This window comes from Balaenoptera ricei, chromosome 1 (genome assembly GCF_028023285.1).
Source record: "Balaenoptera ricei isolate mBalRic1 chromosome 1, mBalRic1.hap2, whole genome shotgun sequence".
Lineage (NCBI taxonomy): Eukaryota > Metazoa > Chordata > Mammalia > Artiodactyla > Balaenopteridae > Balaenoptera > Balaenoptera ricei.
The window spans coordinates 102,004,053-102,018,451 of NC_082639.1; the positions used below are offsets into that span (position 1 = coordinate 102,004,053).

Consider the following 14,399-nt stretch of genomic DNA (forward strand, 5'->3'; position numbering starts at 1 on the left):
TTGGGAGCGATCCCAGTTCTCAAGCTGATTTCATTGCCTTATACATATGCAGTTACATTTATTGGCCAGTCGGCAGCTCATTTAATCCACACAGAGACCCTCTGAGCTAGGCACTGCCATTAAGCCCATTTTTATAGCGGGGCTCAGTGGAGGCCCAGGGAGGGTAGGTTAGCTGCTCAGAATCACCTAGGAAGTAAGGGGAGGCACCGGGATTCATGCACCACCCCACAGCCACTATGCCCTCCCTCCCACCGTATTGTACTGCCTCCAAAGCATTAGGTCATGCAGCGCTGGCTGTGAGCACCCAGGGGGAAAGGAGCGGGAGCCCAAGGAGAGGCAAGGCCAGTATGGACTGTGGACCTTGGGGCAAGCTTCCTGGATGAGGAGCTTTGAAGATTAAAGACCTGGGTGGGAAAAGGAAAGGGAGAAGGAAGTGATTTCCTGAAAGCAGATTGGTAAAAGTCAAGTTCCAGAGCAGAGGCTCTTTGGAATCAATAGTGGGGAATGTACCTTCTTTGAGGTAAAACCTTCTCTGGCCCTCCATGTCCCCATCTGTAAAATGGGAATAATAAAATTACCCGCCTCATGGGAAGGCTGAGAATCAAATAAGATCATAATTGTAAAAACACTTTGTGAACAGGAAACCACGATGCAAATATGACAAGTCATTTCCATCATCGTATCACACGGATAGGTGTGAAAATAGAACTCATGTTCTTGGACACAGTGGTGGGACCGTCAGTAGAATGGGAAGGAAAGGAGAGTGGAAATAAAGGAGGACCAGCAGCTGGAAAGAAAGAGGGAATCTCCATCTGGATGGGGAAAGCCTCTTGCAAAGTTAAATTGAGCTGGGGTCCTGCCCCTCCCCACCCAACTGCTGGGGCCATCTTCCTCCAGGCATCTGAAAGCAGCCTTCCTGTCAGCAGAACCCAGGGGGCTTTTATAGAAATAGATTCAGACACAGCTGCTTTGAAAGCCTGCTCCATCACTTCTGAGTCACCTACATCCCTGTGAGCCTCAGTCTCCACGTCTATAAAACGGGGATAAGGACAGCTAGTTTGCAGGGTTGTTATGAGGGCTACATGGGTGTATGTACAATGTTTGGCACTCACCCAGCAGCAGCACAGTATGCTGTGAGTTTCCCAGGTTCCTTTAATTCTGCCTCCCAAAGGTGATGGGGAGGTGTCCGGGCAAGATGCTGAGGAACTGGGAGCTAGGCTCAGACACATCCTTCTACGGACAAAGCACACAGACTCTCTGGAGACGATGTCCTCTCTCCCTGCCCCACCCAGTTGCAGAGGTCCACTTCACCCCCTGGCGCCTGGCTGGCTACCTGCCCCCAGGTGTCCAGGAGCCCTTGCGGGCTGCGATGGGCATCTGCTGCCACCTATAGGACCTACGTGGCATTGCCTCCCCCAGCCGGCAGCAAGAGGCGCAGACTTCATCTGCTCAGAGATGTCACTGCATCTTTCCTTGTCTGTGTCCCGGCCTGCTGGCATTCCCTGAAGGCAGCAATAATCATCTTTATCTACATCTCCAGCATGCAGCACAGGGCAAGCACAGAGTAGGTGTTCAGCACGAGATAATGAAATGGATGATTGAGTGAATGGCCTTGTGGTGATCGAGGTCATAGACAACAAGAGGCATTTAGCTGAGGCTTATTTAATGCTGGAGCAATTGACTCATGGAGACTTGGAGATCCTCTTTCAGAGGCCACAGGGAGCAAGCGTGAGTCTTAGGTGCCTGGGTTAAGGTTGGGGGGAGCAGTAATGAAGCAGGGGGTGGCTTTAGGGACTCTGCCTTTGTGGGAGTTCAGGCCTCTTCTATTTTTCCTTCCCCTCCCCGGGCCAGGATCTCCCTCTAGAAAATGCCCTCAGTCTGGAAAAGCCGGAAGGAGCGAGGAGGCATGAACGTGGCCAGGCTCTGTGCTAAGTGGAGCCAGTTCACCAAGAGACTGTCCTTCGGCAACGGCACCGGCTCTGCCGTCCTCATCAACCACCTGGACGCCCAGCCCCTCACTTCCTCCCCGTCTCCTTTCTCTCTTGGACCTAAGACTTTCTTTCCTTCAAGGCCCGTTCTTTCTCTACTGTTTTGGACTGAATTGCTGAGGAGCACATGCGCACCCTAGAAAATCCCCATTGTACAGCTGGAAAGCCTGAGGCACACTGAGCGGGAAGGAGCTCTGGGACAAGTCAGAGGCTCTGCACCTCAGCCCAAGTGTCACCGGTGGGTGGGAGGGATGTGTGACCTAAGGTGGGTGTTTCTGTGACAAGGCTCAGCACAGCTTGACCTTCTACTACACCAGTGGTTCATCAAAGGTCTCGGCACGTTTTTGCTTCATTTTCAATGTTTCTGTTTTGTCCTCTTGTCTCACTGAGTCTCCCACTTCCTTGGAAGTTTTAAAACAAGAAGCCTCATCCACTCCTTGCTGCAAAATAGAAACCCAGAGAGCTTGTACAACCTGCCTAATCCCACCCTAAGCACCAAGGGTAGAGCCAGGCAAGACCCCAAAGCCCAAGGCCCCCCAGCCCCTCAAGCAGACTCTTTCATCCCTACAGACCCAGTGCTATGGGGAGACCAGCATCAGCACCTGTTATAGACTGAGTGTTTGTCTCCCCCAAATCCATTAAGTAAATCCTAACCCCGATGTGGTGGTAGTAGGAGGTAGGGCCCTTGGGAGGTGATTAGGGCACAAGGATGGAGCCCTCGTGAATGGGATTCATGTTCTTACAAAAGAGACCCCAGAGAGTCTCTCACCCTCTGCCCACCACGAGAGGATACAAGGGGAGTCCGCAGTCTGCAACCCGGAAGAGGGCCCTCACCGGAACCAACCATGCTGGCACCCTGACCTCAGCCTTCCAGCCTCCAGAACTGTGAGAACTGTTTCTGTTGTTGATAAGCCACCCAGTTTATGGTACTTTTTTTATAGCAGCCCAAATGGATTAAGACAGCACCCTCCCCCAGACCTTCAGAGTCACCTTTGACACAGGTTCACCCAACCTCTTGGTTCCCCCCCATCAAGAGCAGCTCCCTTTCTGGTGCTTGCGGTGACACCCAGGACCTCTGGGCGTCTCTCCAGCCTGGGGGTGTTTCTGACCCCCACCCAGGTAAGCCCTCCTGCTGCTATTTGAACTGCTTCCTCTCTGCCTCTTCTCCCCCGGCCCTGAAAGGAGAAAGATGGCATCCATTTTCTAGAGATGGCCACCAAGGTAAAATGGCAAGTTCCAGAAACCCCTGGCCCACCCAGAAGGCCACGTCCCAGCTCTTCTGAGACCAAGACAGGACTGGCTCCTCAAACGCAGCCCAGGCACTTGTGTTCCTCCAACCCCAACCTCCGTCAACAGCCTCTTATTGAAAACTCTGTGCCCAGAACCTTCTCCCTATCCCAGTGTTAGCAATTGCTTTTAAAGATTTATTTATTGATTGATTGATTGATTGTTATGTTGGGTCTTCGTTTCTGTGCTAGGGCTTCCCCTAGTTGCGGCAAGCGGGGGCCACCCTTCATCGCGGTGCGTGGGCCTCTCACTATCGTGGCCTCTCTTGTTGCGGAGCACAGGCTCCAGACGCGCAGGCTCAGTAGTTGTGGCTCACGGGCCTAGTTGCTCCGCGGCATGTGGGATCTTCCCAGACCAGGGCTCGAACCCGTGTCCCCTGCATTGGCAGGCAGATTCTCAACCACTGCGCCACCAGGGAAGCCCCAGCAATTGCTTTTAAATGTGTCATTTGAGACAAAAGTTTTAGAGGTATAAGCACAGAATAAGTGTTCAAGAATCACAGTCCTTGATCCATGAAAGACATTTTCCAAGCGCCCAACTCCAGGACTACACCATTCCTGCACCTAAGTCTTCAACCACACTGGCCATACCCACTCACAGCCTGCCTCTCAGCCCCACTGCCTGGGCCTCTCTTGAGCAGACCTGAGCCTATGTCCTTCTGCCAGAGAGTCACAGCCACTACGATTCCTTGGGATCCTTCAGCTACATGGAAAATGGGATAGAATTCACCACCCAGCATCCACTAGAGTTCAGAGAAGGTCAAAGGCTTCTTGAACCAGGACATGGTGATGATATATGGGGTCACCCCAGGTCATCTGACCCCCTGCCCTCTTGTCCCAGGGCTCTCCTGCCCCTCCCAGGATCACACTTGGGGTGAGGTCCACTCTACCCTACTCTGGAGCCTGGGAATTGACAACACCCTGCTCTACTGCCTCTAGCTGAGCTCCAAGCTCCAAGCTGGTGATTCTGAAGGACATTGCATCTTTGTATGTAGGACCAGTGACCTGGGGACTCTCCCTGTGATGCCCATGGCTTTTCTCACACAGAGACAGTCAACTTTATTCATTCATTCTTTCATTCATTTATTTGCTTGCTCATTGATTCAATAGATATTGGGCACTTATGTGCCAAGCACAGTGCTTGGCTCTGGGGGTACAGCCATAAACACAGTGCACAAGACAGAGTCCGTGTCCCAACAGAGCTTACAATCCAGCAGGTAAGACACAAAACATTAGCCTGTGATGAGTGTCACGGGAGCACAGGCAGTACAGGGCTGGAAGCTGGAGATGATTTTCAGTGCCTGGCTGAGCTTCTCTGCAGGTCAGCAAGCCTTGGGGGAGCCGCTGTCAGCTTTGAGCAGGGATGAGACCTGCTCCAAGCTGTTGGATTTAGAAATACGGTGTGAGCAGGAGACAAGGGGTCGTTGGAATAACACTGCCAGTGACAGTGAAGATGGAGAGGAAGGTGAGGGTCCAGAGAAATCTCAGAGGTAATACAGAAAGGAGTCTCTAGTTTGGCAAGAGAAAGGGAAGCATTGAGAAAAGGCCACAGTTGGTGGTTCCGCAGTCAGGGGTGGTCTTGAGAAGAGCTCTTTTACAGGAGTAGCAGGGAGAGCAGAGGGTGAGCAGCTAAGAGGTAGATGTTGGTGTTAGGAAGTGGACGTTACAGATGTAGGCTGTTCTGAGAAATTCAACAGGGAAGGGAATGTGGGGGGGGGGGGGTGAGAGGTGGGGAGAGATACAGAAGAAGCTGGGTGAGGAAGGGTGGGCATTCTTAAATGTCAGTGGATGCCTGAGCGTGCTCGTAGGTGGAGTTAAGAGCCAATGGAAAGAGAGAGACTGAAAACTGGGAAAAGAAGAAGATCATGGAGGGCACAGGAGCCCGGAGGCTATGGGAGGGATGAGCAACCAGCAGATAGGAAGAAGGCAGGCCTTGTGGAGAAGAGGGCATGCCTCTTCCTTTACCTCAAGGAAGAGGAGGGAATATCCAGTGGGATCCTGAGGCATCAGGGGAGGGGCGGGTGGGAGGACTTGTGCTAACTCATGCACCTTCGCGCTGAATTTGCAAACATGCAATTACGCTTGCACAAAGTGACATGTGCACACCTTCACACTGTGCCACATGTGCGTGTACAGAGGGCTCCTCCTATGAACGTGGGGAAGCCACATCCCATGCACACGCACTCTGGAAAACCAGGCCCAAAGTGGCCACGAGCCATGGGAGGCATCTCGCAGCGTGGAAGGGGAAGAAAGCAGGGAGATCAGCTTAGGACTGGGCACCGGGAGCCCTAGCTCCAGTGCCTCCTTTACTCCACTCAGGCTGCTCGAGTTCAGGAAGTGACTTCACCTCTTGGTGACACCATTGCCTGAAGGGCAAACGAGAGTGAGTCATACCCACCCTGCCAAACAACAGGTTGGTTAGGCTGACCCAGAACAAAAGCTTCCCCGTTGCTGGCTCTTTCTCTGCAGAAAATGCAAGCAAGGAGATGAGCCCCAAGTGGTCCTGACCCACCAGTACTCCCTGACCGCCTGGCCAGTCACACAGGCTCTGCCCCTCCTCTGCTCACCCGGTGTCCCTGCTCCACCTGAAGCCACCCAAACCCAAGTGAGGGTGGGGCCAGTTTGCGTCTTGTTTGCTTTATTTTACTCACTGTCCTTGTGTCTGCTCTTTTTCTGTGACTTCACTGGGGCTACTTTATTGGGTGAGGCTGGACTATCCCAGAGACACCTTTGGGTGGGCTGGGGGAGGGGTAAGAAAGGTGGAGAAGCCGTAGGTTCTGCATGAGGCAGCGTCCCAGCCCTGCCATCCACTCGCCTCCCTCTGCCTGCCCCTGCACCCATGCCCAACTTCCCTCGTTGCTGGGGTCCCTGGGTCTTAGAGGTTAAGTGTCTCCACGAGGTTCTGATCTTTCCCGTAGGAATTCCCTTTTGCTGGGGGGAGAGGTTGTGCTGGGATGCAGGGACTCCCAATATTACCAAGGGAATTTCCATCCCATGAGCCTCAGCAAGACTGGCTCCTGGCCAATCAAAATGAAACGGTCAGGAATCTTCAACTGTCCCCACTCTCCAAAAATCCTGCTGCCATCCTCCTGCCCTGACCCCCAGTACAGCCACTACTCAAGGCACAGCTGAGACAGGCTGGGACCTGGGACCCTTTGCTGCAGTGCTGCAATGCCTGCACCTGGACAAACATCTCCTTGAACAACAAAATACAAAGGAACTATAAGGGACTAAAAATAACTGCATGCACGTGCATTTGGGGCAAATTCTGGACGAGATACAAAGAGAAGCTGGGAGCAAACGCAGGGTACTGCACATGCTCCTTGCACACCATACCACCTAAGGGGTGGGCAAAGCACCTAAGCCACCCCTCCGCCCAGACACACCCCTACCCTAACCCCATATAAGGAACCAACTCACCCCTCCTCAGCGAGCGAGCGAGCAAGGGAACCTGTTACTTGTCCTTGCTGCAGCAGGGGCCCCAATAAAGCCTGGCCTGAGTTTCTTGTCTGGCCTCTGATCAATTCTATTGATTACGGAGGCCAAGAACCCTGGTCGGTAACACTGCCGACATGTGCCCTCTGCCTGCTCTGTCCAGGGAAGGGGGGGAACATGGAGATATGAGGAATGGGGTTGGGGGGCCCCTAGTGAGAGGCAGTGGAGGGTCACTAAGCCGAGGGAGGGACAGCACCTTCCCTCCCCTGCTCACACCTCACCCACCCTCCGCTGCAGCAGCCGACCACCAACACGGCGACTTCTCTCGCTCGGGAAAGCTATGCAGCCCGGTAGTGCTCCCTCAGCCTCTGTCTGTCTGTCTGTCTGACTGTGGCCTCACCTGGCTCCATGCGGAGCGCTGCACGGTAGTGGACACCAGTGCATCCTCACCTCGGGCCCCACCAGCTCCCTGCGGCTGTTCATGGAGGGCCTAGGGGCCCAGGAGCTGAGCACAGATGAGGAGAAACCACAAAGAAGCTGAAGGGAAGCACCAGGCCCCCACATCCCCCCGGGCAGCATCGCGTCCCGACAAGGCCATCTGGAGCTTCCTCACCTCCCACGTAATTAACGCACGTGCGGCTTGGGTCCCCCAGGGAGGGAGGGCACTGCGCACTCACATGTCAAATGGGCTCTCTGTGTTGCTTCCCCCAGGGTGTCGAGGACTGTAGGCAGGTGCCCGGCCTCCGAGACCGCTCCTCCCACCTCAGAGGCAGAGCCAACACGCTCACTGGTGCAGACAATGTATTACAGGCGCGTCCCCTCAGTGGCAGAGAAGAAGGGCGGCTGGGGACCCTCGAAGGGGGTAAGTTATTACACACAGATGACATGCTAGACCGGTGGTTCTCAAACTTGGCTGCGTGTTCATGTCCCCTGGGGAGTTTTTAGAAATTCCGATGCCCAGGCTGCAGCCCAGACCAATTAAATCAGAAACTTTGGGGGTGGCACCTGGACATCTGCGGGGTGTAAAACTCCCCAGGTGACTCCGGTACGCAGCCAAGTTTGCAAATCACTGCGTTTGTTCTTTACCTCCATTTTCTCACCAAATGTTTTCAGTTACCCTCTACCGGGGATATTCTTATTCCCTTTTTACACGCAATGGATTTCGAGAAGTTAAATACCTTGTTGAGGATGAGAAGCTCTGCCAGACTTAAGCTCTTGAAGACAGCGCTATGCCTGATGCACTGTCTTCCTGGTGTCCAGCACAGCGCCTTCCTCCAGGAGGGGTGCCATCCAGGATGGGTGTTACGGTCGAATGGCCAGAATGTGATGGAGGCCTCGTGTGGATGGGCAGGGAAGAGGGGGTGTTTCTGAAGACGGCTGCTGGGGTCAGGCAAGGTGAAGGGAGAATGATAATGTGCTGGGCAGTCGGAAACTCTCCTGCTTCCTGCCAGGACCGCTACAGTAACGATGACCTGTGCACAGGGTCCTCCACAGCCTGGACGTCCCACCACTCACCAGGCCCCTCTAGGTCCTGGGCTTCTTCTTCCCAAGTTCTGCAAGAAATGTGATCAGCGTAACAATGGCACTGACTTTGCCCTGGCCCTCTGAGGCCCTTTGCTGTCCAGGCAGGCCCTGCCCTCAGCCCTAGCCCCGAGCTGGAGGCCTGTCTGGGAGCCCCGTCTGCCTGTGTTTGTGCCCTCACATGGGGCACCGGGTGTGGAGCTCCCGCTGGATGTGTGCCCTGCTCCCAGCACCAGCTTTGAGGACAAAGAATGAAGATGTCATGTTCACAACCCCATTGCACCTGGGTTCACTAGGGTTTGAAACAGAGGGAGAGATGGCCACGTGATCATGTGACCCAGAATGACAAACTGGACACATTGACCAGCATGCAGAGACTCTGTCCTTCAGGGACTGATGCCATCCATCCACTGTGGAGTTCGTTATACAGCTGCAGGTAGGAAGTTTGCAGAGAGCCAGCTCTGTACCCACTCCAGCCCCTCAAGGACCAAGGCTAATGCTGTGGCAGCAGACTGTGGGTCACAAAGGCGCTCGCAGCTCCTGGGAGCCAGCCCCGAGCTCAGGCTCTGCACTGCTGAGCTAGCCAGCCAGCCTTTGGTGCACTGGGAAACTCCCCCCTAGCCCCTGCAGACACCTCCACCCTGCCTGGGGAGACATTGACACAGTCTAAGCCGCCATCACCTCCAAATGTAGAATGCCAGAGATCTGACTGATATTCCCACTTTACACGTGGGGAAACTGAGGCCCAGAGTGTGGAAGGCATTTGCTCAAGCTCACTTGGTGAAATAGTGAAGAACCAAGACTTAGAATCCGGCCCAGCTGACTCAGGTCCTGGGGGCTTCCTGCTTCACCTGCTTTAGTTGTGCCATCCCAGGTACAGAGCTTCACACGGGTTCGGGGTCACGCGCACAAGCACGCAGCTAGCCTCCAGCTCTCAGAGCTGGGACTCAGCAGGCTGCAGTCTCTTCTCCCACTCCCACCCCATGGGCTGTCTACAGGGGATGTGTAGCCAGGGAGTGAGATGGCAGCGTCTACCTGAAGACCCTGAAGCTGCCCCTCTTCAAAGGAGCTGCTCAGCCCTCATTTGATTAAAAAGCCTGAGTCACTGAACTAGGTCTAACTAGACCTAGGCCGCCTCTAGAATGCAGCCTCTTGGGATTGGGTGGGACCGCAGGGCTCCTCCAGGGCAGCATTCCCACAGGCAGGAGCGCTCTGCAGCAGCCCCGTGCAGAGTCAGGAGCAGAGCCTGGGTGGGGACCCTGCCCACCCGCCTTGTTTCCCTGCTGATTCTCTGCATTGCCCCGCCCTGCCTGGTTTTATTTCCTCACTGCAGAAGGAAGGGCTGGAGTCGGTATCCTCTCCAGCTCCCATATGCTGGGGCTCCACGACCTTAAGTGGACAGTCCCCTCCATCACCTCCTACACTGTCCAGTAGGGTAGCCACTAGCCACATGTGACTACTTACATCCACATTTAAACTGAAGAAAATTCAACAAAAGTTTTCACTAGCTACCTTGGAAGTGCTCGGTGGTCACGTGACTAGCAGCCTCTGCCTAGGGCAGTGCAGATGTAGAACATTTCCATCATTTTGGAAGTTCAGAGCTGGATTCTGGACAACAATGAGAGGACTCTTGTGTTGGAGAGGTCCCTGAATAGGCTGAAGAGACAACTTGGGACAACTCAGGGACAATAGTCCCTGAATAGGCTGAAGAGACAACTTGGGACAATAGAAAAGGGTTTCTTCTCTGAAGGCACTTTTCTGGGTGGGGCAGTAAGAGATCTGGCCCCTTAAGAAGGCTCCTGTGCTCACTTTGAGAGCACACATACTAAAATTAGAACAATACAGAGAAGATTAGCCTGGGCACGGATGACACGCATATTCAGATAGTGTTCCATATTTTTTGAAATAAATAAGTCACGAGGATGTAATGTACAGCATGGCGACTATAGTTAATAATACTGTTTGCACATTTGAAAGCTGCTAAGAGGGTAAATCTTAAGAGTCGTCATCACAAGAAAAAAACTCTGTACATAGGTAAGGTGACAGATATTAAAAAGATTTATTGTGGTGATCATTTTACAACATATACAAATATTGAATCATTCTGTTGCATACCTGGAACTAATGTTGTATGTCAATTATACCTCATTTTTAAAAAGGAAAAAAAAAGAAAAAAGAAAAAGACAGATGGCTCCTCTCTACAGAGATGGTGATTAACTAGTGAAGTTCCTCAGGGGGACAGGAGGGTGGGCCACTAAGGCCTCACTGTGGCAAAGAGGGCTGGCAGCCTACAGAGCCCTGCTCCGGAGGTGACAGAGTGAACAGGGGTGTGTCCAGCTGGGGGGGGGCTTGCCCCTAAGCTGGCCTGGCCTCTCCATGTCTCCTCCTCCCCCCAGCAATTCCGTTCCCACACCCGTCCTTGCAACACACACACACGCACACACGTACACACACACACACACACACCCCACCTCATCCTGCCCTGGCCCTAGAGCTGTGCCAGGCTTTCATCTCGCTTCCCCAAGGGCAAGCACGGGGCCTGTCCCACCTCCTCACCCCAAGTGCCCAGCAAAGCACTAGGTTCAGGCATACCTGCTTGCCTACAACCTGTCCCTCCCAGTCACTCAGGATTATTAAATGACCAAAATTTCAGTCTTGCTCAAAATCCTGGCCCAAGGTGTATCCAGATGCTCCCAGGCCCCAGGGTGTTCAGTGGCCCTTCAGGCACTCTTGCCCCCTGTACCCAATGGACCCTCTTCATCAAGTGTGTGTGTGAGGTGGGGGGATGGGAGAGAGTTGCCCGGAGGTTCCCTGCAGGGAAAGGCCTTTGAGATGCTTGCGGGGGCCACTCCAGAGCCCTTTCCAGGGGAGCTGGAACGGGGGGTAGGGAGCAGGGGCACAGGTGGGCGAGTCCAAGCTGACCTCTAGGAGTTGCCCCATCTCCGTCCTCCAGGTGCAGAAAGAGCCCGCCCCAGCCTGGGTGGGAGGGAGGAGACCACCTGGCACTTCAGAAGCGGCAGCACGAGACTGGGGTAGAGGGGAGGACAGGCCCCAGCCCAGCATCACTGCCCTCCCGGCTGCGTCGCCCTCAGCCCGAGCTCCAGGCAGTGGCCGTTGCCTCTGGAGGCAGCGGCTGCCCTCACTCCCTGGCAGGCGGGGCGGGCAGGACACGTTCCCATGGCTGCAGCCTCGGCTTAGGCGATCCGTGGGCCCAGATGCCACCCTCCAGGAGCTGCTGCTGCAACGGAAGCCAGAACAAGTTCAGAGCAAGATAACAGAGCGGGCGCGGGGCCGGGAGCCGGGATGCTGTGGACGACCGTGAGCGCATCCCCCCGGGTGGCAGTCCCAGCGGTGCGCAGCTCCAGTGCAGGAGAGGTTTGGAAAGGTGGTTTGTGCATTTATTTCTCCATCTCTCTTTTGGTTGCTAAGCTGTGCTAGGCTCACACCTCCCTCACCCGTGCACTCCTCGTGGACCCACGCCTGACTCTGCGGCCCAGCCCCTCACTGCCTAAGATCGGGTACCCCACCAGCTCGGAAACCTGAGGATACAGGAGCCTTTGGGGGCCCCCTCCACACACACACACACACACACACACACTGCTGCCCCCGCTCATTGGTGTGGTGGGAACAAAGCCTCCAGGTTCAGGGCTGCCCCGCCAGGCCCTTGCTTTGGGTGGAATTCCGGCTAGCACCCGTCTGCACTGGCACAGGCCCTCGCCTTAGCTGTAGCTGCGCACAGGGCCCCTCCTCACCCTCCGTGGGCTGCGTTCTCCTGGACACAGATGGAGCAGCTGACTCCCCGGCTGACCTGCCTTCTCAGAAAAGAAGTCTTCACCTGCCTACCACCCCCAGCCCTCTGGGAGCTGCCCATGAGGAGGTGTAACTTCCCTGGGGGCTTGCAGCTTGTGATGGAGAGGAACTAGCGGCGCATGCTGATGGGCCTTCTGGGTGGAGAAAACAAGGTCCTGGGGAGGTTCAGGGCCAGGTGGGGCAGCTGACAGACCCCTCCTGGTAAGGGAGGAGGGTAGCATTTGCAAAACAAAAGGCCCAGTTGGTAGTGGACTTTCTTTTTTTTTTTTAACATCTTTACTGGAGTATAATTGCTTTACAATGGTGTGTTAGTTTCTGCTGTATAACAAAGTGAATCAGCTTTACATACGCATATATCCCCATGTCCCCTCCCTCTTGCGTCTCCCTCCCACCCTCCCTATCCCACCCCTCTAGGTGGTCACAAAGCACCGAGCTGCTCTCCCAGTGCTATGCGGCTGCTTCCCACTAGCTATCTACTTTACATTTGGTAGTGTAGTAGACTCTAAGGCTTCAAGGTCAGAGGTTAACTACAGTACTGCCCTAACACGCTGCCCATCAGTCCCTCCCCTCTCTGGGCCTCAGTTTCTCCACCTAGAATCCTTCAGGATTTCTGCTAAGGCCCCGTAAAGCTCTGTCACACTGCGCCGCCCAAATTCCACGGTTCCTTCCTCATTGTCACCCTACCCAGAGAGCCTGTTCTCCCATTCTAGTGCCTCACCTCTCTTCTGGTATGGAACTTTGAGAGGTTCTAAGGACCTCTCACCACCAAAGGCCAGGGGTGGGTGCCAACCTTAGTGCCCTCCTGGATGGGGCGAGGGGTAGGGCAAAGAGCCTGATGCCTGGCAGATGGTGAGAGGCAGCCGGGTCAGGATGTACCTTTCCCAGGCAACTCCCAGTCCTCCCCTGCCACATTCTGGTCCATGGAGGTTTCTTTCAGAGCCTGATGAGAGAGTGAGGAGGGGGAGGGGCCTTCTACCCACCAGGGACCGAGGAAGTTCCCACACTGCCAAAGCCCTTCCACTAGGAGCAGACCAGTGAGTGCCCCTGGGCTGAGCCCAAGTACCTCTGTTTCTTGAACTCTAGTCTCCCACGAGTGCTGGGGGCAGGAGAGAGCGTTACAGCTGATGCTGAGCTCTTTATTAAGCGGGAGGACAAAGCACGGGGGGTGCTGCATGATTGTACTCAGCATTCAAACAGCACCCCGTGCGGGAGCTGGTGAGCCACGGCACAGGACCAGAGAGACTGTTCTACTCACTCTTGATCTGCCCTCTCTCCCATGCTAGCACTTCCCTGGTGGAGTCATCAACACACTGGTGACCTGCTACGTGGAGGAGGACACGTGGGACTGTGGGTGGGGAGTGGATGGAGCTCCTGGTGGGCAGGGAGAAGGAAGCTGGGAAATGCCAGCGGCTGCTGTGCTCCCAGAGTCTACTGCGCCTTCCAGCAAAGGTTGTGCCATGAGTACGTGTGGGGCATGGCCCTGGGGCCTGGGCATGTCTGCAAGCCCTGGCTCTTCAGGTGAAGACGGTGCCCAGGGTAGTATTGATCTTCACCATTCCTCAGGCCTTGGGCTTTGAAATCCTCGGCCACTTTTCTTGGTACAGAGTAAGGCCCATGGATGAGAGTCATAAGGTCTGTGAACTCCCTGAAATTGCATGAAATATATGTGTGTGTGTGTGTGTGTGTGTGTTTGTGTGTGTGTGTTGTGCATTGCTCTGCAGAGAGGACCTATTGCTTTCTATTTATTTTCAGTCGGTCTGCTAGAAGGATGAGTTCTTGGGGAGGAAAGTGCGAATTTTGATGAACCTGGGACTAAAGGACCCGGTTCCCTAGGGATCAGCATCAGGCATCTGCTTCCTGGCCCCAGGTCTCAGCCCTCTGTCCACCCCAGACCTTACCTGGAAACATCCCAGAGCCTTAGAAGTGAAATCTGAGCCAAATCCCCAGGGCTCTCAGGGTTCCCTGCTCCTCCCCTCTTTCTGCCAGGAGCTCACCTTTTCGAGGAGAATGCGCCCCATCCAGGGTGGGTATGGCTCTACCAGCCCAGAGAGATGTCATCCCTCCTCCCAGCCTGAGCTCCTTCCAGGTTCTGTGACAAGGTGGAAGCTCCTCTAGGCTTAAAGAGCCGTCAAGCATTCCCTTCAGAGGCTCCCATGAACCCATGGCCCCTAGGGAATGCCTGCTACTAAATCCCTGGGTGTGTAGGACCCGGGTCTGGACTTAACCTGTGAGCCCTGTGGACGCTCCTATGGAGCATGGAGCGGGGAGAACAAAAGAAGAGCCCCAGGACACTCTCTGCTGACAGGACGCTCTCCCCTGGCGGGCCAGGGTGGCTACGTCAGGCGGGATCCTCTGCCTC

At 54.8% G+C, this 14,399-nt stretch overlaps 1 pseudogene; it reads left to right on the forward strand.

Moving 5' to 3' along the window:
- The first annotated feature begins 10,031 nt into the window (after positions 1-10,031).
- On the forward strand, positions 10,032-10,131 carry LOC132354645 (U6 spliceosomal RNA; annotated as a pseudogene).
- Positions 10,132-14,399: the final 4,268 nt, after the last annotated feature.